Below are 25,682 nucleotides of genomic sequence, written 5' to 3'. Positions count from 1 at the left end.
ATTGAGAATGCTTGTGAGTAAAGTAGGAAAAGTTGAGGACATCAACAGTAGTTTCATTCCCCTAATTAGTCACAGCAATTGAATCTGCTTTAGTACCTGTGAACATCAAAAAAGAATGTAAAAGCAGGGGACATTGGTCATAACAAGTATGGCTAACGCTATTTTTACATATGAAAAAGGTTTCACTTGTAAATTAAAATTTTGTAGTAGGGAACAACATGTATGTAAATATATTACTGAGTTGGGAAAAAAAAAATCTTAGCACTATTGCTCATAATGGGCATGACTGTTATGGAAGGATATATCAAGGAGAAATAAACACTTTTAGAGCATCTCAAGTGAGAAAAATGTTGTGTAGTCCCAGTGATAGACTAAGCTTATATTACAAAAAATAGACTATGCTAACTAATATATAAAATTTTTTCAGTAGCTTGCATAAATGCATGCCCAACTTTTAAAATGATGTAAGGTTGGAAAGGAAAGCTAAAAAAACATAGATGAAAGGATCCAAAAAGATCCTGCCGGGCTAGAATATTGGCTGGAACTGAAATTCAATAGAAATAAATGTAAACTCGATTTTTTAAAATCAGATTGACAAACAAAAGGCTGATTAGATATCAATTTGTCTGAATAAAAAAAAAGAGATCTGAAGAATATAAATTACAAGGATTATCTGAAAGCCAAAATAGCTAATGCAATCTTGGATGCAATTGAGACATTGTTTCCAGCAATAAGGAAATTGTAGATGCTTTTTTAGACTACAACTGTAGAAGGACAATGTTATATAGCACTACTACTACACCTGTGCCCCAAAGAGACCAAAGGAAGAGGGGAAAAGTCCTAGATATTCAAAAGCTGTTTCAAGCAGCTTTGGTGTGGTTGTTTTGGTATTGGCAAAAAAAAAAAAAAAAAAAAAAAAAAAAACCAAAAATACAAAAAAAAAAAAAATCTGGAAACTAAGGGAGTACTCATCAATGCACAATACTAAATAAATTACGATATATAAATATGATAGAATACTATGGTGCTATTAAAAATATGGTAAAAGAGAGTTTCAAAGAAACATGGAAATCCTTATATGAACTGTTCTGAGTAAAATAAATAGAAACAGATGACAGATTTCTTATTTAATATCACTATTGTGACAGGTGAGAGGGTGAAAAATTATGAGCGTGATAATTAATTCTCTTGGGTTTTTTCCTCTTTTGTTAATTTTTTTGGGAGGGCAAAGGAATACTTGTAGGAAAGGGAAAAGAAATGCATTTATAAATGAATATTATGTTAAAACAAAATGTATCGATAAAAAAGAGAGATGAAAAAAAAAAAAGGACTGATAAATTGAAGGGTTTCTAAGTCCATATCTTAAGAAGATTAATCAAAGAAATTGAGAATATTCATTCTGTAGAGTAGAAATCTCAAGGGAAATAGGAGACCTATTTTCAAGTATCTGTAAAGCCTAAGTAAAAAAGAATTAAGATTTGTTCTGCTAGAACCAGGGACAGTAGGAGGAAGTTACAAAGGGACGAATTTAGACTTGATGTAAGGGAAAATGCCTAATAATTAGACTGTTTAAAAATTGAAAGGGCTGCCTTAAAAAATGATAGACTGTTTTTTTTGTTGGAAAGCTTTAAGCAGAGAATAGATGACTCTGATGGAGAGTATTACTTTTTAATGTGAGTTGGACAAGAGGGTCACTGACCTTAACTATTCAGGGATTGGGCAGAGAGCAGAGAGGATCATCACCAATATATCTGACAACAAAAAGTGAATTTTTTGACCAAGGCAGCTCATGACACACACAGAAAAAAGGAAAATGGACCCACCTTCTTATCTGATCTCTATTTCTAAAAGGAAGCAAGAAAAGTGGTGGAAAAGGAGACAAATGATTCTGAGAATCACAGTTTTTTATAAATAGTAATGAAATGTTGGTGCTATAAATATGAGATCTCTGTCCAATAACTAATAATTAAATATACTCTGTGAGAAAATGATACCTATTAATATTGACACTCATTTCTATTTTAAAAAAATACTTCGAAGTGTAAATATAAATGGATTTTTCCTTACAATTGATTTTTTTTAAATGCATACATCTAAAACCATCAGCAAGTATTATTTGTAATGGGGATAAACAAAAAGGCTTCCCAGTAAAATCAGGTATGAAATAAGGATGGCCCCTGTCATTATATTATTCAAGATTGTATTGGAAATCCTAACAAGGGCAATAAGAAAAAGAAGAAGAAAAAAAAAAAAAGAAATCAGAATAGGGAACAAGATAATTCTTGTCATTCTTGCTGTGAATAAAATCAAACATGTATGTGTGGCTGGGAGGAGGGGGAGTGGTAGTGGCATTTTACACACACAGACATACACACACACACACACACACACACATCCAATAGAATGTAAGCTATTTAGAATGCAGACTAGTTTTGCTTTTATCTTTGTATTTCCAATGTTTAATAGAATGTCTTATATACAGTGATCATTTAATTAATGGAGTAAGTAGTAATGCATTGAATTAAACTGAACAAGTTACAAATGAATTAAAGATGACTTTAAAGTTATTTTCAAAGAGACAAGTCTAAGAATAAGCATGGCTGGTTTCATTGTAGCCAAAGGCAAAAAGAAATATCATTACATTGGAAACTGGAGCATCTCACTTTACAGTGACCATTAGCAAAAACAACCACCCTGAAGAAAATGAATATATATGTCAATATCTTTTGCAGAGAAGGAAGGAAACATGGAGAAGAAAGGAGAAGAAGAGTGAAAGACAGGCAGAGACAGAGTAGGGGGAGGAAGGGAAGGATAAGGAAAGAAAATGTATGATGAACATGATATGTTCAACACTATTGTAGATATCTAAGTTTTGGTGACTTTAAGTGAAAATGTTTTGGAAAATATGGTTCAGATTTGAGAAATAAATTCTCTTATTTTTTCAAGAAAAATTAAAACACCCTGGACATGGTATGTACCAAACATTATTATGAAAAATGAAATTGACTTTGTCTTGAAAGGAAATGATTGGTTATCAATAGGAGTCATTTCTGAATCAACTGTTTATAACACTCAGACCAACAACTGAACAGAGCAAAGGTAAAAAAAAAAAAAAAAAAAAAAAGACAAAACTAGACGGAAAAATTGAGAAGAATAAAAATATACAACACAATAAAACTAGCCTTTTCTATTTCAAAATAATCCTAATTATCAGGGATTTTTTTTCTTATTTTCAAATAATTAAAAAATATCTGCATTTTTATTTATTTGAATATTCCACCCTTTGAGGCAGATTGCAACTCAGCCATGCCTGCCCAACCAATTTACTTCTTGTACAGGCACTCCCACAGGTTCATCACTGGGGGACCATTTAATATACTGTGGGACTTCTTTTTCTTTTGATACTAAAAGAATACAAATGCAAATACTTGAATTATCTACCTTAGCCTTGCCTTATAACCAGCTCATCTCCTTTTTCATTCTCATATTTCCCAGAGATAATTTTTTATTCCAATTTTTTTCTAAATCACACACACACACACACACACACACACACACACACACACACACAGACACTACCAGCTATGTGACATCAGGCAAACCACTTAACCTCTCACATTCTGTAAAATAGGTGTAGTAATAACACCTATCTATCTCACAGGGCAGTTGTGAAGCTTAAATGAGCTAATATTTGTATAGCATTTATCACAGCAGGTGGCACATAATAAGCACTTAATAAAAGCTTGCTCCCTTTACCTTCCATACATTTTGCAGTATATACAGACCCACCCATCACATCTTCATTGCCCTCTATGTGATACTTATTCTTATTCCCTTAAAGATTACTGTACTCCACAATTTAGAGACATACAACAACAGGTATTATACTACTATTAAAAAGGGGTGTTTTGATTCAGTGAAAATTGGGGGTTATTAAAGGAACTTTGCAAATTTCTGAATACATGCTAGCCAAATTTCCTGCTCATACCTAAATATGGGCTCAACTTATTATGCATTTGTATTATTTACCTTTAAAAGTTTTATATATATATATATATATATATATACACAATATATAGTATGTGTGTATTGTATGTATGTATACATAATATATATACAGCACACATATATAGTTATATATGGATAAATATATAAATATATGCATATCTATAGATAATTCATGTATATACATGTGTATCTTTGTGTGTGTGTGTGTATATATATACACAAGTATATGCAAGTAAGCATACATATAAATCAATATATATACTCTATATGCTGCCCCTATAAGTGCCTGCTATAAGCTAGGAAATATACATTTTTCAAACACTTTATTTTCTTGGGTGAATGGTTAGGAAAAATTCTTCTAAAATGCTTAAAGATCTTTTCCATATAGCTCTATAATAGTCTGAAAGTTGATACAAAAATCATAAGGTCATTTGAGTAACATCTTGTAAAACCTCATCATTCAATCAGCCAATAATAATTTAAATGCCTACTATATCTCTTGATGTTAAAAAAATTTGAATCAATTTCTTATATGTTTGGGTATTGATTGTTATTGATATTTGATATATTTTCTATAGCTACTATTCTTCTTCTATTGATGCTTTTACTGATTTGGTAAAAGTTTAAAATTTAGTAATGGATGCTTTAATCTTTTCTTTTGTACTTTTACTCATTTATTTTCCTTGTTTCCTTGAGACTCCAGACCATTTCTCATCTACATGATGTTGGTTGTTATATTCTCCCATTTTATAAAATAGCTCTTTCAATAACTGAAATAGTATAGCACTAAGTGTATTAATATAGGTAGTGCCATGCCATCACCTCACCAATAATTTAATTGGTATTTTCTACTATCCTTCTACTTATCTTGGATTTCAATTCCCTATAACTCTTTTTTATACGATCCTTTTCTAATCCAAAGATTAATCTTCTTGGTAAAGATAAATAAAGGTTAAGAGTTGAATAATTCTGCCTTGCTCTGTCATCAATTATATTCATTATACTTACCTTTATACATGTCTTACTCCCCACTCCCATGCAGTAAGAAATTAGCTCCTTAAGGGAAGAGATTATTCTGTTTTTCTCTTTGTATTCCTCGTACTTAGCGTAGTATTTTAGCATATAACAGGCCATTTATATCATTTATTGAAATTAATTCAATTGGAAATGTTATAGGAAGCATAATTGATTGATAATGCAAAATAAAGAATTTATGTAAAGTAAAATTCTTAAGAAAAAAAAAAGCAAATGGGGGAGGGGAAATATAAGGAGTCTGATGTAGGTCTTGAAGTAAAATAAAGAAAAATAAAAAGAAATAAGTGAAAAGGAAGAGCATTCTAGGCAAAAAGCACATTAGACCTATCAGCATTCTTCTCTAACATGGGTAGTTTATTCAACTTCACAATTGCTCTCCTCCCAAACTCCTTCATTTATATTAGGTGACTTCTACATGCTTATTAATACTCTTTTGGATACTCTAATCATCCAGTTCTTTTACCATCTCACTTCCCAAAACCTATTCTTCCACTCCACCTCAAGTATACACAAAGAAAGTAATACCCTAATCTTGCCAGCACTCACTAATACTTTACATCCATGTTCAAGAATTCCAAAGTCCCATTATCTCACCCTAATCTACTGGCTTTCACTTTCTTCCCCTACCTTCTAATACTAAACCATCCTCTTCATCCACACTAATTGTGGACCTCTAATCACATGTCCTCTTAGTCCTCTCCCAGACTATCTCCTTCTCACTTACCACTCTATCCTCTTTTCCCTATCTTGAAAGTTTGGTTAACCAATTCAGCTCTACATGTTTTCTTTTGAATCCTTAATTCCATTATATCACCAATTTTACCCTGCCATGTCTTAGACTTGGATGGTTCTCAACATTCGTCACCTTCATTCTTTCAAATATGCTGCTGAACAAAGGTGGAGAAAATCATGATTGAGTACATCACAAATTTATGTTACACAGTCTCAGTCTCATGACTGGTAGGCAATCTCTTTATGCCTCCCTTATCAGTTTTCTTTTCAGTCTTCCACAGTGGCTCTTCCAAACATTTTCTTCATTCCTCAAGCTTCCCAAGATTCTCCCTAACCTCATCAATTTTGTCTCATATTTTACAGAGAAAATAAAGCCATTCAGTGTGATCTTCCTCTTCTACTCTCTTCCTCATTTCAAATCACTCAAGTACTTTCTGCCATAATCTTGCCTTCAATGCTGTCTCACATGATAAACGGGCCTTACTCTTTACCAAGGCTAATTCTGCTATCTTTTCAAGAAATTCCATTCTATCCCCTCTCTTTCAACAGATGGCTCCCCCTCTGTCTTCTTCACATTATCACTTTTCTTCAATCTCTCTCTCTCTCTCTCTCTCTTTTTTTTTTGGCACCCTCTCTTCCTATAATAAAAATACAAAAAAAAAAAAAAAAAAAAAGAAAAGACTTCAACATCCTCAAAAACTTCACTTGATCCCTCCACCCCTAATCATTATCATGTCCTATTTTTCCTGCCCACTTGAAAAGACTTTCTACAATTGACTCCTCTACTGTCTCTCTTCTCATGCCCTTGTAATCCAGCTTCCATCTTCATAATCCTCCCCAAATGGATCTCTCCAAAGTTACTGATTATCTCTAAATTCCCAAATCCCATGTTTTTCCTCAATCATCACTTTTCTTGACTTCTCATACTGTTTTTCATCCTCTTCTCCTCAATACTCTCTTCTCTCTAGATTTTCAGAATATCACTCCTTTTTGATTCTTCTTCTATCAGACTTCTTTCACTCAGTGTCCTTTGCTGGATTGTTACTGAAATTATGTAGATGTCCCAAAGGTGATGGTCTAGTTTTTCTTCTCTCAGTATACTATTTAATTTGAGAATATAAAGCATAATAATAATCATAATGACCATTACAAACATTTCTATAGAGTCTACTATGTAGCAAGCACTGAGCTTTAGAAATATTATTTCATTTGACCTTCACAAAACTCCTGGGAAATAGGTGCTGTTATTACCATCCTCACTTGACAGATGATGAAACTAAGTCAAACAGAATTTAAGTGATTTATCCAGGGTCATTCAGCTAGTACATACCTGGATTAGATTTGAATTCAAGTCTTTCTGTCTTCAAACAGAGTACCATCCACTGCTGTCCCAACAGATTTAATGGATTTAATTACTATTTCTATGCTGATGATTCTTAAGTTTCTTTTTCCTGCTCCAATCTTTCTGCTGACCTCCAATCTCATATTTTCAAGTGCCTTTCAGACATCTTGAATTTGATGAACAATTCTGCTACTTTTAACTTTCTTATTAATATAGAGAGTAACTATATCCTCTCAAACCCTCAGGTTAGCAACCCTAACTGTCATCCTTGACTCCTCATTATCTCTTATCCACCTTTCAATCCATTGTCAAAGTCAATTTCACTTTTATAGCATCTCTCAAATATACTTCCTTCTCTCCTGGATGCTACCACCATTTGGACACACTTTTAATTATTGCAATATCCTACAGGTAGATCTGCTTGCCTCTTCTACTCTCTTCCTCATTTCAAATCACTCAAGTACTTTCTGCCATAATCAACTTTACATATGATGTAGGTTTCAATTGTAAATTAAAATTTTGTAGTAGGGAACAACATGTATAAATGTATATTACAATTTATATTCCACTCTAATCCATCCCCCATTCAGCCACCAAATTAATTTTTAAAGCACAGGTCTTGTTATGTAACCCATCCAACCCTGACTGAAAAAAATCCAGGGCCTCCAAAGTCAAATAAAATATGGCATTCAAAACCCTTTAAAACATAGCTTCCTCCTGCCTTTGTAATCTCCTAACATCTTATCACCCCCCCAAATACTCTTCAGTCCAGTAACACTAGCCTCCTTGCTGTTTCATGAACAAGACATCCCATCTCTTGGTTCTGGGAATTTTCTCTGGCTGTCCTCCATGTCTGAAATGTTCTCCTTTCGCATCTACTGTCTTCCTTGACTTCCTTTAAGTTCCAGCTAAAATCGTCTTTTCTACAAGAAACTCTTCCCATTGCTTCTTACAAATAGTTTCTTTCTTCTTTTAATTATTTCCTGCATATAGTTTGTGTATACATATTTCTTTGCTTGTTTGCCCCATTAGATTGTTAAATTCCTTGAGAGTTGGGATTTTTGTTTTTTTTGTTTTTTTGTTTATGTATCCCATCAGTGCTTGACTAATATGTAAAGTAATAAATGTTTATAAACTATGTACCGTGCCCTTTTCTTTGGGCTTGCCTGTTATCTTGTCTTAGACTCAACATCATTCTTGCTTCCTCCTGTTTGTTTCCACTGTAAGTCATTAATGAAATACTTCTGGTCAGCCAATATCTTATCCACCTATATCAAGTTTCTTAGATATCCTCCCAAAAAGCTTTCCAGTTGGTGAGCAAATTAACCAAATAGTCAAAAAATTACCTCTGACACTGTTAATAAACTTAATTTAGATTTTCACTATTTACAAGGTAAAAAATAAGTAATCTATTTCAAAATGTGTTACAGCACTTAAACTTAATTTCTGTCATTCTTCTTTCCATGGTAATAATTAATCTTAATCTCTAAGTAGCTTATTATAAATTTCCTTCACACAGTTAATCAATTTCATCTTTCATCTAAGCTTTAAATGATAATAGATTCTCTGAGAGGAATCCTGAGATCTCCTACAATGGCTATTTCTGAAATTCCTTTACTCAGATTTTTCCTAGGGCAGGATAACAGCTGTCCTGATTTTTCTGCTCTAATATAAGGGAAGGAATCTGTAGCTCATAGCATGAAGTCTCCAGAGTATATTAGGTTTTGATTCATCAAAGTCTTCAAAATGGGTTTCTCCAAGAACGGTATCTCCTCAATTAATATAAAACACATGTTGTTAAACAAGAAAAGTCTCTGCTTCATCTGAGTAACCAAGGTACAATTTAATAAAACCTGAAAGATTAACTCTCTGTATAATATGACCTATATTCAAGGTTGTTTCTCCTCTTCAGAGGTCTTCAAATTCTAAAGGGAAGGGACAGAATCCAGAGTTTGCACTAATCAAATAACTGAATGGTCCTTCAGTATTGCTTCTTTCAAGTTATTTTAATTGAAGCTTTTCAAATTTCTAAGAAAAATGAGCCAGAAAACACCAAAATAAAATAAAAAGCTGTAAGACTAATACTGTATGTATCTTTGCCCTCTAACTAGCACTGCAAGTTATAAATTGAAAGGACTTAATTTGAGACATTAGTTTCACATTACTATATTTCACTTTCAAGGGTTGTGCCTAGAGCAGCTTCTCATTCCACTACTGGCTTGCAATTAATAAAAATCTTTTGTAAAGGGGGAGGGAAAATGTAGTTCTCTACAAGTGCTCTCTCTTGTTTAAATAAAAAAAAAAATCAAAACTGAATCTTGTGGAATACCTTTTAAAATATTTTAAGTGTCAGAACCATTTCCATTTATCTTATTATTTAGCTGTCAGATGAGCAGACAGCTTATAAATTAACACCAGGACAATCAATTAACTTCCTATTAAAAAAAAAAAAAAGGGCAATTCTATCCACTGAATGAATATGAAAATTTAAATTCAAATCAAATTTCATTTATCAGCATGACACATGGAAATAGCTAAATTATCCTAGAAAACCAAATGTCCCACTTCTCCTCAGCAATTCTTATGATTATTCTTTGATTTTTATTAGAAAACTACCAAAAGTCAAAAATAATATTTAAAGTATTCAATGAGACAAATCAGTGCTTAAGAAAATGGGACAAATAGTGTAAAAAATGTGTAGCTATCTAGAGAATAAGAAAATCAAGAATAATAAGCATTAGGAATTTATTATTTTTAAAAAATCATCCCAAGAGCTTTTGATACATTTTATATGGAAATGATCAAATTAGGGGATGAAAGCACCACATCATAAACTATGTACTTGGCCTCTTCTGGTATCATTTTGTACATGATCTCATGACAAGCTACTTGAGAAACACATTTAAATTAGCTTGCCTATGAAGAGTATCATACTGATAAAAGCTGGCTGAAACACTGAAAACAGCAAGTTGTACAAATTGACATTGTACACAGTTTGATGGAAGTATAGAGATCATGCCAGAGGGATATTAGATCAGGTCATCTTCAACATCATTATTACATTCTAAAAGAAATGAAGAAATTTGAAAATGATACTAAATTAGGATGACATACAGAACAGCTGCCACAGAAAATACAAAAATAAATTAAGTGAATCTGAATAGGTTATGGAAATAGGAGGAAGTGCAAGATGACATTAAATTTAGAAAAGTGCAAATGAATAGAGATTTTAAAACTGAAATTCCAGCCAAGTACTGCCATCAGGTAAGATAATCCCAGAATTGTCTTTTCAAGCAAAATCAGAAAGTAACTGATAAGAGTTTTAATGTTTATATAAATTGAGGGCAATAAAATTGCCATTTTGTATATCACTTTAAAAATTATCATACCACAGATGGAAAGGTGATAATACCTCTTTAAATTTAATTCCATTCTACAAATACTTATTAAGCAACTATTATATTCAAAACAACATGACAATGGATGGAGAGCTGACCTTGGACTCAGAAAGAGTTCTGACTCTGACACAAGGTAAATTACAATACCTCTCAATCCGTAGATAATTCTATCATTACAGACCAACTGTGCAGCTATATGACCAGCTAAGTTCCCATACAAATGAAATCCTATATCCAATGGGGAAAAAAAATTCTGCTAGTAGTAGATAGTATTGGGAATACAAATAAAATGATTATTGACCACAAAAGCTTCTATTCTACTCTTCACATAATTATTAAGACCCTAACACGAAGATGAGGGCTAAGTTACAAATACACATATTTACATACATGCATGTGTGCATATATATTATATATTGTGTGTAGATACAAATGTGCATATATGTGTATTTAGCTCTGGTCATCATGGCAAGGTTTTATACTTAATTGTTTAATCATTTTTCAATCGTTTCAGATTCTTTGTGATCCTATTTGAAATTTCCTTGGCGGAGATATTAGAGTGGTGTGCCACTTCCTTCTCTAGCTCATTTTACCAAATGGAAGTTGGGATAAATAGGATTAAGTGGCTTCCCCATGGCCACACTGCTAGTAAGTATTTGAGTTTAAATTTGAAATCAAGAAGAGGAGTCTTCATGACTCTAGGCCTGTCATTCTATCTACTGGACTACTTAGATACCCATATAACACACACATACACACATACACACACACACACACTATATATGTATGTATATATGTATATGTGTGCATAAATACATATATATACCAACATGTATATTTGGACTCAATCCATCATTGGATCCAAAGCCAAAGCCAAATATCATGGCAGAATTTTAATAATAATGCATATTAATTATTATATCAGGTCATTAGACATTATAAGTTATTATAATCATTATTTGTAATAATAATGCATATTTAATAATATACATGTTAATTTTATGTGTACATGTATGCATTTATATATACATATGAGTCAGCCAAGTAGTGCAGTGGAAATACCACTAAACTTAGAGACAGGAAGACGAGTTCAAATTTAAGCTCAGACATGTACTAGTTGTGTGACCCTGGGCAAGTCACTTTATCCCTATTTGCCTCATTTCCTCATCAGTAAAATGAGCCAAAGAAGATATCTTCCCCAAGAAAACCCACATGGAATCATAAAGAATCAGATACAATTGAAACAACTGAACAATGTATGGGAATGGGAATGTATGGGAACACATATATACACATATACATACATACATACATATATCTATAGATTCCTCCTCAACATCTACCACTCCCAACCCATATCAACCTTATAATCTGAATTTCAGAAAGGAGAAAGAAAGAAAATTTTAAAAGGAAAAAGCAAGAGGAAGGCAAAATGGAGTGATTTGTAGGTACTAATTAGTAGAGGTCTTAGGTACTTTAGAATTAAGTAAGCCTTAAAAAAGACAGCTGAGCACTTTTAACTCTGGATTTATCACTAAATTCATAATAATAAATAATAATGAGTTCTCTTGGTATATTTTTTTTTTTTACCAAAACTGGGTGGGTAGATTTGAAGAATACAAAATTGATTTTTTAAAAAAATGTAAACAAGGGGAAAATGGGAGTGGAGAGAACTGGAAAAATTTAACTGATAGGAAAAAAAATTAAGAAATTATCAAAAAGAACTTGCTAAAACCCTAAAATTAAATTTTCATTAAAAATGAATGAAAAAAATCATACAAGTCATCTTTCTTAAACTTAAATCTTTCTGATATTCTATGCCATGCTAGAAATGAACACCATTTCTCCAAAATGTCATCCTGATTTTAAATTTGCTATTAGATAGTAAATAATAAAAATCAACAAATATTTATTAAGGATATACTCTGTACCAGTTATTGTCACAGAATGCCAGAAGCAAAAGATTTTGGGGAGTTAGTTCATTTAATTTGGTGATGAGAAAAGTGAGTCCCAGGAAACAGAAAAAATTTTCCCAATTAAACATCATAAATCAAATCAATATTGTAAAAGCTGTCCAAAGTAATTGGTAGTACTTTTGTTCCACAATATCTTTCACAAAGTTTATTAGAGGTCTCAACTATTCCTGGATTATGCTGCTAGAGGCTACACACTCCTAAAAAAATGTACACACAACATAATCATAAGGTTAAACTGAATTATTAATGTTCTCCATTACTTTTTTAAATTTCAGCAGTCAACAAAACAATAAATCAAGCCTTGATTGTAGTATTTTCCAATTTCTTGGATCTCAATGCTCACATTAAAATCTGACAATAAGTGCTTCAGAGTCAGGGCAAGCTATAGCACACCCCTGACCACACATGTTCCATTTCCTTGGTCATGAACTCACGAATTCCTTTTATCTTTTTTTAAAATCATTTTATCTTTTATCATTCCATCTTTCCCAATACTTCATAGTTATTAATCCTCTTCCTTTTCTCCATTATAAACTACAATCCTTCCACACTTCTGTTCTTTCCCCTACACTGGCTACACTTGCACCTTTTCTTATCTCAACCTCTCAGTAAACGCATTCAATGTTGTACTATCCCTCACACTCTAATTCTTTGCAAAATCCATCTACTTCATTCCTATTTATATGCTCTTTAATGAAAATAAAGAACCTGAAGCCATGGTAACTGGACTCACTATGAACTAGTTATTTCACAAATGAGATGTAGCCTTTATTTTAAAGGAAAAGATGACAAACCTAAGCAGTTTGTATTTCTGAATTATAAACATCTATAATGATTTACTTATGGAAGGAATCTACTAATGGGACAAAAGTTTTTGGAAGGTTCATCAAAATTCAGTTTGGATCTGAAAGTAATTATGCTTCTCAGAAGATTAGTTCATTATATTCCCAGCATAATCTTGGGAATATAAATCTATCTAGCATACCACAATCTATTAAAACTTCTAGTAAGTCTATCTTTTTTATGCCTCCTTACCTAATTCATTAATTATCCCATTCACCATATCAACTATTTCAAATCATTTCATACCCCCTAAAGTTTTCAACTTCCCCCTTCACTCACTCAACTGAGGAGTTTGCCTCATAGAGCATCCAAAAAAAAAAAAAAAATGAGGTCATTGGCTGGGATGTCTCCTCATCTTAAATCACACAAACATCTTCCTTTGCTCTCTCCACCTTCATTCCTCTATCATTCCCATTCTCACATCAATCTTTCCCCATAAACTGGCTCCTCCTTTCATTACTACAAACACACTCATATCTCTAATATTCTTAGGGGGAAAAAATTTCACTTGATCTGATCATCCCCATTACCTATAACTTTCTTTATCTTCTCAACAACATTTCATAAGAAAGTCACTGACACTGGATGCCTCCATTTAGTCTCCTCTCAATCCAAAAGCCTCCTTCATCTGGCTTCCAAACTCAACATTCAATTGAAATAACTCTGCTCAAAACTCCTATTGGTCCTTTCTTTGGCAAATGTTATGGCTTTTACTTAATCTTCATCCTTCAGGACTTCTCTTCAATCTTTGACACTGTCAACTCACTCTTCCAACATCCTCAGCCTCCCCTCCCCTCTAAATGGATAACCAAAAGAAGATGGAACTTGGTCTCTCCAAGTCACTACACTTTCCATCTTCCTATTGTGTGTGGTCTTCTCACATTAGATTATAAACTCCTTGAAGGCAGAAATTATCTTTCTTTTACTAATTTGTATCCCTAGAACTTAACACAAACTTGACACATAGTAGGCACTTAATAAATATATATTGTATTGTCTTAAATTTTATTGTTTCACACTCTTCTGATATGTCCCCATATCTCCAATCACACAACCTTCATCTTCACCTAAACTATCATAGTAACCTTGTGTTTGCCCTACCACAAGTCTCTCCACTCACTTCAATCAATCCTCCACTCAGCAGCCAAAATGTTTTTTTGTTCCTAAAACACAGGTCTGACTATATCACCCTCCTATGCACTAAACTTTAGTGACTCCTATAACTTCTAACAAATTTAAACTATCTTTTGGCCTTTCACAACCTGATCCACACCCCACTCTCCCATACATCTTTCCACACTTCTTACATTTTATTCCCTTTCATACAGTCTAAGATCCAGTAATAGTAATAGCCTGCTTGCTACTCAACAAACACAATACTCTATCTCCCAGTTCTGTAATTTGTCAGGTCAATCTGACCTCCATGCCTGAAATATTCTTATCCCCTTGATCTCCTTCCTTCAAGACTTAGTTCAAATTGTACCTTCTGCAGCTTTTTCTCATTCCCTCCTTTTTCTAATGTCTTCCCTCTGAAATGACCGTTCATTTACATTTTCTCTGTCTCTGTCTTTGTCTCTCTCTGTCTCTCTCTCTTTTATTTATATGTGTGTATGTATGTATATGTGTTTGTATGTATTTATATGTGTATAACTTATCAATGTATATGTCTGTCGTGTGTATAATATATGTGTGTATGTATGTATATGTGTTTGTATGTATTTATATGTGTATAACTTATCAATGTATATGTCTGTCTTCTCTCATTAGGACATGAGTTCCTTGAGGGCAGGAAAAGTGTTTTTGCCTTTCTTTGTATTTAGAGCCATTGGCACAGGATCTGATAAAATAAATACTTATTAAGTTAGCGATTATTGCTTTTCAGAAAGTAAAACTCATTAGAATCAAGAGAATATTATACACAGCAACAACAAGATTATGTGATGATCAATTCTGATGGACATGGTCCTTTCAACAATGGGGTGATTCAAGCTAATTCCAACAGACTTGTGATAGAGAGTGCTGTCTGCAACCAAAGAGAAAACTGTGGGGACTGAATATGTGCCACAATATAGATGTTTGATTGCTTTTTGTTTTCCTTCTCATTTTTTTTTCTTTTTAATCTGATTTTTCTTATATAGCATGATAACTGGGGGTAGAGGGAAGGGAGGGAGAAAAATTGGAACACAAGGTTTTAAAGTAGTGAATGTTGAAAATTTTATTTGCATATATTTTGAAAAAAAACTATTATATATATATATTTTAAGTAACACTCAAAACTCCCCCCCCCATTTTTCCTCAGGAAAAAAATGGCCATTCACAAATAAATAATACATTCATTTTATCATCAAATAATCTGAATTCAAGAGCAGCTTATTGATATAGTGATTGGAGGACAGGGTCTAAAGTCAGGAAGATCTGCGTTCAAATCCAACCTGAGAGATTGGCTAGAATGACAGGGAAAGATATTGGAGAGTTTGTAGGAAAAGAGGGACACCGATACATTGTTGGTGGAATTGTGAATATATCCACTCATTCTGGAGAGCAATTTGGAACCATGCTCAAAAAGTTATCAAACTGTGCGTATCCTTTGATCCAGCAGTGCTATTTTTTTAATATTTTATTTTATTTTATAATAACTTTATATTGACAGAATCCATGCCAGGGTAATTTTTTTTACAACATTATCCCTTGTACTTGCTTCTGTTCCGATTTTCCCCCTCCCTCCCTCCACCTCCTCCCCTAGATGGCAAGCAGTCCTGTATATGTTGAATATGTTGCAGTATATCCTAGATACAATATATGTTTGCAGAACCGAACAGTTCTCTTGTTGCACAGGGAGAATTGGATTCAGAAGGTACAGCAGTGCTATTACTGAGCTTATATCCCAAATAGATTTTAAAGAAGGGAAAAAAACCTGTATATGCAAGAATGTTTGTGGCAGGTCTCTTTGTAGTGTCCAGAAACTGGAAACTGAGTATATGCCCATCGATTGGAGAATGGCTGAATTGTGATATATGAATATTATGGAATATTATTGTTCTGTAAGAAATGACCAACAAAATGATTTCAGAAAGGCCTGGAGAGACTTACAGGAACTGATGCTGAGTGAAATGAGCAGGACCAGGAGATCATTATATACTTCAACAACAATACTATATGATGATCAATTCTGATGGACGTGGCCATATGTAGCAATGAGATGAACCAAATCAGTTCCAATAGAGCAGTAATGAATTGAACCAGGTACACCCAGTGAAAGAACTCTGAGAGATGACTATGAACTACTACACAGAATTCCCAATCCCTCTATTTTTGTCCGCCTGCATTTTTGATTTCCTTCACAGGCTAATTGTACAATATTTCAAAGTCCGATTCTTTTTGTACAGCAAAATAACTGTTTGAACATGTATATTTATATTGTATTTAATTTATACTTTAACATATTTAACATGTATTGATCAACCTGCCATCTGGGGGAGAGGGTGGAGGGAAGGAGGAGAAAAATTGGAACAAAAGGTTTGGCAATTGTCAATGCTGTAAAATTATCCATGCATATAACTTGTAAATAAAAAGCTGCAGGAAAAAAAATCCAGCCTGAGACACTTACTAGCTATGGGATTCTAAGCACATAGTGTTATGTGACTCTATTTTGCCTCAGTTTCCTCACCTGTAAAAATTTCTACTGAAGGAAATGGCAAACCACTTGAGAATCTTTGCCAAAAAAAATTCCAGATACTGTCACAAAACTTGGATACAATTGAAGCAACTGAACAACAACAATTCAACAAGCATTTATTAAGTGTCTGCTATGTGGCAGATATTGTATTAGGCACTGGAGATATAAAAACCTAAATGAAAATACTTCTGCTCTCAAAGGGCTCACATTTTACTGGAGGAAAACATGTAAATAAGACATCAAAAGAGAATTCATGAAAGAAATAAAATTTTCCATTCAAGTAAATAACCCATGGTATTGATAAAGTTGGTCACTGTTTTGCTCTGTCAGTTGCCAAGTGTTTCCAAATATTCATTATGTTCTATTATCTACTGTACCACTCAGCACATAGTAGTCTCTTAATCAGATGCTAGTTGATTGACTAACTTCTATAATTGTCTTGGATATGCAATAGTCACCCTGAACTATTTGTAGGAGACAATTATTGGAGGAGGAAAAAGAAGGAGTACCATTTCTTCAGTTATTTATCAGAGACTCCAAGAATCCCTACTCTCTCACAATCTCACAAGCAACTGAAACCAGCTTGCAGGTGCTTAGGGATACTAAGGCAGATGGTAGAGAATATTTGGGCATAAGTGGGATGGAAAAACACTACAACACCACATAGCAGAAAGCTATACTGACATCAGGGGTCCTGAGAAAAGATTAGCAATGCTTTTTAGCAACATACTTTTGGGCCATTAAGACTTAGATATCCATGCAACCATCTGTTTATGCACAGATCTGTTATTTTTACCAGCAGGTACCTACTTTGTATGTGAGAATGATGGTACTAAGGTGGTCTGTAGACCTTTGAATTATTATTCTACTCATGACAAAAGATTTATGTAGACTCACTTAACATTCTCTTGTCCAACCTCCTTTACAATTACTAGCACACATTTTTATATGACTAGCCAGCAAACTAATTCTGTAGGGGTGGAAAGGAGGTTGCGGGGAATAGCCTAGTGAAAGACTGACAAAATTTGGGGGTTTTGTTGTTGTTTTTTGAACTGTCAAGAGATGGAGAGAGTTTCAGTACAGTTTTAATGAGGCAACAGATTATAAAATGAAGACTATGGTGCCAATTTGTGAAATTCGTTTAAAATAAAATTATAAATTATTAGATGAAAGGAACATAACTGAATATAGTACAAAAAGGTTGTCCAAAATGTCTAAAACACATCAGTTATTAGCTTACATTTTCTACATAATGCATCTACAATGACTGCCAAAGGCAAAGAAAACTTAATGAAAAGTAAATTTAGTGACAGAAATGTCTCTCAAACATCGATTAACTATTTCTGCTGTCAAATTAAATATATTCATGGTTTAATTTTATGCAACTTTGAAAGGAACCTATTTTTCAAAAACTGAATTACATGTAGAAGGTTACAAAGAAGAAAGCTTTCTAAATGTTTTGTATTTGAATAAAATTGCTTTGAGGTATCTACATTTATTGTTTCCTTTGTTCATTATTGGTTTAACATAGCTAGGAACAGACTTATTCTATATGGATCCAGAAGGTAGAAAAGAATCAATCAGTGAAAAGGAGAAACATATTTCAACTCAACTTATGAAAGCACTTTCTAATAGCTTCCCAATGGCACAAAATGAGATGCCACACAAAATATGAATTTCTTAGCATTGGAAGCATTCAAGTGATGGCTAAACGACCCAGGGTCCTCAAACTGCAGCCGCGGGCCAGATGCAGCAGGTGAGGATGTTTATTCCCCTCAACCAGGACTATGAAGTTTCTTTATTTAAAGGCCCAGAAAACAAAGTTTTTGTTTTTACTATAGTCTGGTCTGAGGGACAGTGAACTGGCCCCCTATTTAAAAAGTTTGAGGACCCCTGCGTTATTCATAAATGTCATGGAAGGGATATATTCCTATATTGGAAAAGTTTAGATTATTATGACATTCCTACTAATTCTAATTTTCTATGATGCTGTATGTTTGCATCTATATAAAGAGTTGATGGCTTTAAAAGTGCTCTTACAGGATTTCTCATTTGAAACTGTATTTGAGGGAATTTTCTTAAAAGTCTATGAACTTAAACAAAGCTAACAAAGACTGATAAAAATATTTATTTAAACTCTTACAAATATATTCAAAAGCATTTCAAATAGATTAGGTTGGGAAAGAAAAAAAATTGCTAAGAATATCCACCAAATAAGATATTCCTTTAAAATTTGCTCCACTTTCCTTTATTATCATGGTTGCTGTTATCTACCAAGTCATTATTTTTTCTTTCTTAAGAAGTTTAGCAACAGACCCAAAGACTTACTCTCTTTCCCCAAAACTGTCTTTACTTGTGACTTTGACCTCACAGGTCCTGTGTAGGTCTAAATCTATGGTCTTACTATACTGAACTTAAAGACATCAATTATATGATGCAATTACCATCACCCTGATTTCCAAGTTCATCAGCCTAAATTTCTATTATCTCCCCTTCATCTCCCTCAATTCCCATTCATTTTAGTCATTTATATATGCCCACAATCATGATCCTGCCATCATCCATAACTTCAACCTTCATGATCCACAACTCTGAAATTCCTCTCCCATAATAAAACCTCTTATTCTTCCATCTCGGTGTACCTCATTCTTTGTCCATTCTTTGTCTTCACAATGACTCCCAATCATTTCATCCCTTCTGACATTCCCATTGTTCATTTTTCTCCTTTCATAATCTTTTAATTAACCAGTTTTACACAGTCTTCTGTATGCAAATAACTTACAAGTCCCCCTTTCCTCCCCCTACTACTGCTGCTGCTTATATTGCTGCTTATGCTTTGCCAAACTCAATTCCTTAATTACCCTTACCATCTATTTTCTGTGTATCTGCTCATTTGTTGTTGACTGGCATAGAAGCAAAGTGCACAATATCACTGTGTGAGTCTAATACAAATTCAGGACATCCACCCTGTATTACCACCCTGTCCCCTATATGTAGTAAGAGGTATTTTATTGTGGCTCACAGAGGGAAGCAGAAATAAACACATCTTTGACATCTCCTTCTCCTATTCTTCTGCAAAGGAGACAGATATTCCCTCTTCTCCTCAGAGACAGAGGGTACCATGAGAGAATTCTAATCTGTTTCCTTAAATGATATTAATAAATAGTAGGGGATAAAAAATTTAAGGTTAAGTATTGTTTGGTAAATATTCTAATATGTATGCTTTCTTTAATTTCTGCTTTGCTATTGATTTGGATAAGTGAGTTTGTCATAAAATTGTCATTTAATGGGAAGATTTGAAGTTAGGTAAATAAATCTTCCTCATTTCAGACCCAATGTACAACTAGCTGCCAATACTCTTTCTCATGCCCTTAATTCCATACTATTTGTGTGTGTATGTGTCTGTCTGCTTCTGTTTCTCTGTCACAGTTTCTCTCTATGTATATGTGTACATAAAATATATATATATATGTATTCAATAAAAACTAATGGATAAATATAGACTCCTACACTTTGATTCAAAACATTAATTTTATAAGTTTAAGGTATCAAAAGCATTCCTAGTGAGCAATTCATCTGAAAAAAATGGGAATTTTAATGGTTTATAACCTCAAAATGTATGAATAATTTCAAGAGTCCAAGAAAACTGCTGTAATCTTGCATTAAGAAATATACTTTCCAGAACTAGAGAGATGATATTTCTAACATGGTCAGATCACAGCTATAGTATTATGTGCAGTTCTATATGGAAGAATCTTGATAACCTAGAAACTTCATAGAAGGTTACCAGGAAGGTAACCAAAGAGTATTAAGAAGATCCACAAAAGAAAACCTGGAAAGCACTAGGAATATTTATCCTGACAAAAGACTTCAGGGTGGGGCAATATGGTACTCTTTTCCAGTACTGGAAAGCTGGCAATGGAAGAGGGATTCAATTTGTCCTGACTGACCAGAATAGATCAATGTGTACACCATACAAAGAGGAAACCTTAAGACTTGATCTAAAGAAAAACATTTTCATGATTAGAACTAAATAAAAGTGGGCTACTTTGAGATGTCATGGTTTCTCTCTTTCTGGAAATCTTCAAGCAAAGCCTGGAAAACCACTTGTCAGATGAGATGTAGAGTGATTTTTGTTCAGATATGAATTTGACAAATTATCTCTGTACCCACTTCTAACGCTCAATCTCCTATTTCCTAGAAATCAGCTTCTCCCAGCATAAACTGTTCAAAGCTCCTTCACCTCCCAGACATAGCACTTTTAACACTTTCTAATTCAGCTGATAGATTGGCTTTCTTTTTTTCAATTCTATATATCTCAAAAAATTTTTTTGAGGACATTTCTGTTCTATTCAAAAAATTCATAATTTCATAAGTTCTCTTTTCAAAATAGTAACATCAATGAGAAGCCACATTACTCAAGGGAAAGAATCAAAACGTCCTGAAATGAAGTCTTGCCTCTGACACTGGCTAAGTCACTTAATATCTCTGTGACCCAGGCAGTTTTATTAGATCATAAATTAGGCCAGTTGTCAATGGAGGAAGCCCACCTTTCCCTCCCACCCCCAAAAAAGTCAATTTACAAAGAAAGTAGAAAATAATTTCATATCATACAATCTATTGCAAGTCAGAAACATCAACACTATGTTTTTGCCATTCAAACCAACATACACATGCTGCTGAATGAAAGACTGAACAATAAATGAAAACATAAGACACTTCTGAGACTAAGCCTAAATTAATGCAGATAGATAGTAGCCAGCATGGAACATCAGGGCACAATGCAAAAATCAGTGAAGTACTCTAGGGAAAAAAATTGTATATTGCATACAAAGATCCCATTTACAAATTTAATATTATAAATTGAACAAACCAAATCTTCCTGACAGAAGATAGCTACAATTTATCCTGCACTCACTAATTCTACCTTCAGCATGATGTATCTACCTACTAATGATCTTATCAATTACCTTCCCAGGGAAGCTTCAAAATTTAAGTATCTTTGATAACTCTAAATTTATCCCTTAAACAAAGTTGTTTTCCTTATATCCTAACCACTACCAGTGAAGAAGTGAAATTCTATAAGCAATACCATTACTAGGCAATCTGATTCTGCAATCCCAGAGACCCTGCACCTTTGTGGCACAGTGGTTAGAGTGCAGACCTTGGGAGTCAGGAGGACCTGAATTCAAATTCTGTATATGTTTCCTTAGCCCAGGGTCTCTAAAAGAGTCACTTAACCTGTCTCAATTTCCTGCTGTGTAAAACAGGGCTAATGGTAACACCTGCCTCACAGTGTTGTTGTGATGATCAAATGAGGTAATTATAGGCAAGGTAAAGAGCTATCATTATTTTATCACCAAATGCTAGCTATTAGATTATTCTCAATGATACATATGTACCTGTTCTGCCAACAGAACAGCAGATTGCAAATGATGAGTGGGTAGTTAACTAGAAAAAGCTATCAACATCTGTTAGATGAGAAGGTTGAATTGGATGACCACTAATATGCCCTTCCACTTCTAAATCCTATGATTCCACGCCTAGAACACCATTTCAGGCAGCACAGTTTGCTGATGGGGCTCATAAAAAGTCCTCTGGTTGACAATTTACTGGAAAATAGATGGCCAAGACACTCAAAAAGTTAAACAATAGAGATAAATAATAATTCTACACAACTGTATAAAAATTCTCACATTGTAGATCAAGATTGACTGTCCCCCCAAATAGCATAGACATAGAAGGGAGGCAGAGTAGGAGTTAGTTCAAAGGGAGGGAGAGATTAAATAATGCCTGAAGGCAAAGTCTTGCTTTGCTCACAGCTCACAGAGAATTGTGGAAGACCCTAGAGATCCTCCACAAACAGGGATTTTGGAAGGAGAGAAATGGTAGGTACTTGGCTCCCTGGCACGGAGAAAGAAAGTTAGAGTTGGTAACAGTGAGGAAGGGGAGGTAAGAAGGAGAGCAATTGCAGGAATCAGCTGCGCTGGGCAGCATGGCATTGGATAGATCCGAGAGCTCCACGCTGGGAAGGGAAGGGCAAGAGAGTGATTTGTAGGGATAGGGTATACTTTCCTCCTGGGTGTACCAAGGCATTAGAAGCTGGCCCCATACCTCTACTGCAGACTCCTAGCAAGAGGCTGCGCTTAGTACGTGGGCTGTGCGCTCCTGTTCCCAGGGCGCTGCTCTACTACTCACCCACAGGCTCCACTCAGTCTCCAACTCTCTTCCCAAGCAGTGCTGCCAAACCCAGCCTGCCTGCCTGGCCCTGCCAGCTCCGGGGAGGCGGCTGTGGCTCCTGCCTGCCGCCTCCCCAACCCTACAGACGTTCGTTATTGCCGTGTCCTGGCAACAGCGGCGTTCCTAGGATTAGTCTCCAGTCTAGTTCCCTCTAGTTCGGACCCTGACGTCTGACGCCCAGCCTAGGGGCTGGGTGTTCTGAGAGCCCTTGAGGAAAGGCAGTAGTTAAGATCCGACTCCATCCGCGTACTGGCTGCATTTTCTTGATCAATCCAGCCCAGCAGAGTATTGGGCATAAGGAGCACAGAATCTTCCGGACATGGCCCCCAAACACCAAAACTATTCTCTTGCATCCCAACTCTTTCCCCACCCAAATCCTGAAGCTCCCCGTCTTACTTGAAATGGTAAATTGTTCCCAAAGCCCTTTTTATCAAGGGGGAGAAAGGAAAGAAGGCTCCGAATTTAGGCAATTTAGGCCACGAAAGGGGAATAGTGGAAAATAAGCCCATTTCAGAGTTACAATTACTGCATAATTCTCTAGGCAAATACTGCTACCTATGCCAAAAAGAACGTAGAAAACTTATAGACTTTTCATATGGTTTAGAGTACCAACTGTTATGAAGCAATAATCATAGAAGAGAGAATAATAACAGCATTTGTATAGCATCTATGTGACATGTGTTTTACAAATACCTCATTGGATTCTCACAATCTTATGAGGCAGATTCTAGTTACTCTTATTTTATAGTTAAGGAAACTAAGGTTAAGTGATTTCTCTATGGACACAGTGAGGTAGTACTTGAATTCAAGTCTTCCTGACTCCCAGTCCAACTGTCCCACTTGCCAGCTTCAATTATTACCTTATTTGAATAATAGGAATTTCTTCTAGCTTTGGTTTTTTGTTTATTTGTTTAAGTCCTAGATAAGGAAGTTGGCCAAGGTGGTTAGTGGTCAATATAATTGCCCACAAAAATGGACAAAATGAAATTGAACAGCATTTATCAGTCTCACTTTGATTAAAAAGTGGAAAACTAGCTAATCGCTATTAGAAGAATGTTGAATAAAAGATCAAGTCATAATTTTGTTGTAAAAAATAAATACTTGTACTCTACTAACCCCAAAGCAGCCTAGGCCCACGTCAATGGAATTAATGACAAAAAATCAAATTACATGTGATAAAAATATAATCTATATTAGAGTAAAAATTGGTTGTGTTCAGTCCCATCTAATTGTTTGGTTTATTTTTTTTTATTTTTAAAGCTTTTTATTTTCAAAACATGAACAGATAATTTTTTCAACATTGATCCTTGCATAGCATTGTGTTTCAGATTTTCCCTTCCTTCCCCCACATCCCCTTCCCTAGATGGCAAGCAATCCAATATATGTTATACTTGTTAAAATATATGTTAAATTCAATATGTGTAAACATATTTATACAATTCTCTTTCTGCACAAGAAAAATCAGATCAAAAAGGAAAGAAAATGAGTAAGAAAAAATGCAAGTGAACAACAAAAAGAGTGAGAATGCTATGTTGTGATCCACACTCAGTCCCCACAGTCCTCTCTCTGGGTGTAGATGGCTTTCTTCATCACAAGATCATTGGAACTGCCATCAATCATCACATCTAATTTTTACAGAGGCAAACAATTAGTGAGATGTGAATTTTGGAAGATGAGCTTTCTTGTTTTCAGGGCCAGCTTTTTATCCACTGCACTACCTTGTTGTTTGTCCTTCCTTCTTAAAGAGGGCCATGAAATCAGGGAGTTGATCTTATAACATGCAAGTGAATTGGATTTGAGGGAAGGAAGGTTGTGTAACTGTCTCACTTTCCCCCTCCAGAGAGATATGGGTCCAGTGGCAAGATATAGATCAAGATGCCTGAAGATGGCCTTCTACCTAGGAAAAATCCCACAGGTCCTAATTCCAAATAATCATTTGTGTGTGTCAACATCCCCCTTCAATACATTAGTTTCTTTACTGTCTCCTTTTTATTGTCTTTGTATTTAATGAAAAAGAATATCTTATTTTGCAATTGCAAATAATAATTAATAGATGCTTATGCTCAATTTTTTCCCTTTCCTTCCACTTTCTCTTTCTTGGCCCTTTTTTTTTCATTCTTGATCCCCTTTTCTCCCAAATATCTGAATTTTTAATATAGTTGTTAAATAACTTGCATTTCTTAATTTGAGAACTACCTGACCACATACTTTCATCATTTATCCATTAGGAAATAATTCTTATTTTTTATATATCTGTAGCAATTTTTATATAGCTTGGATATGAGACCTTCATCAGAAAAATATTTTGTAATTTTTTCCCAAATAAACTGTTTTTCTTCTTATTTAAATTGCATATATTTTATTAGTCCAGAAACTTTTAAATTTTATATAATCAAAATTGTTCATTTTACATTTTGTTATTTTCTTCCCTT

General features: G+C 34.2%; 1 protein-coding gene across 1 annotated transcript in view; it reads right to left on the bottom strand.

The window, feature by feature from the left end:
- Positions 1–23,322, bottom strand: part of CCDC178 (coiled-coil domain containing 178) — a 644,800-nt gene extending 621,478 nt beyond the window's left edge. The window contains exon 1 of the mRNA XM_051970271.1: positions 23,209–23,322. The gene's annotated coding sequence lies outside the window, so the exon portion shown is untranslated. The remainder of the gene's footprint in view (positions 1–23,208) is intronic.
- Positions 23,323–25,682: the final 2,360 nt, after the last annotated feature.

This window comes from Antechinus flavipes, chromosome 1 (assembly GCF_016432865.1).
Source record: "Antechinus flavipes isolate AdamAnt ecotype Samford, QLD, Australia chromosome 1, AdamAnt_v2, whole genome shotgun sequence".
Lineage (NCBI taxonomy): Eukaryota > Metazoa > Chordata > Mammalia > Dasyuromorphia > Dasyuridae > Antechinus > Antechinus flavipes.
This window is presented reverse-complemented; position numbering and strand designations above follow the sequence as displayed.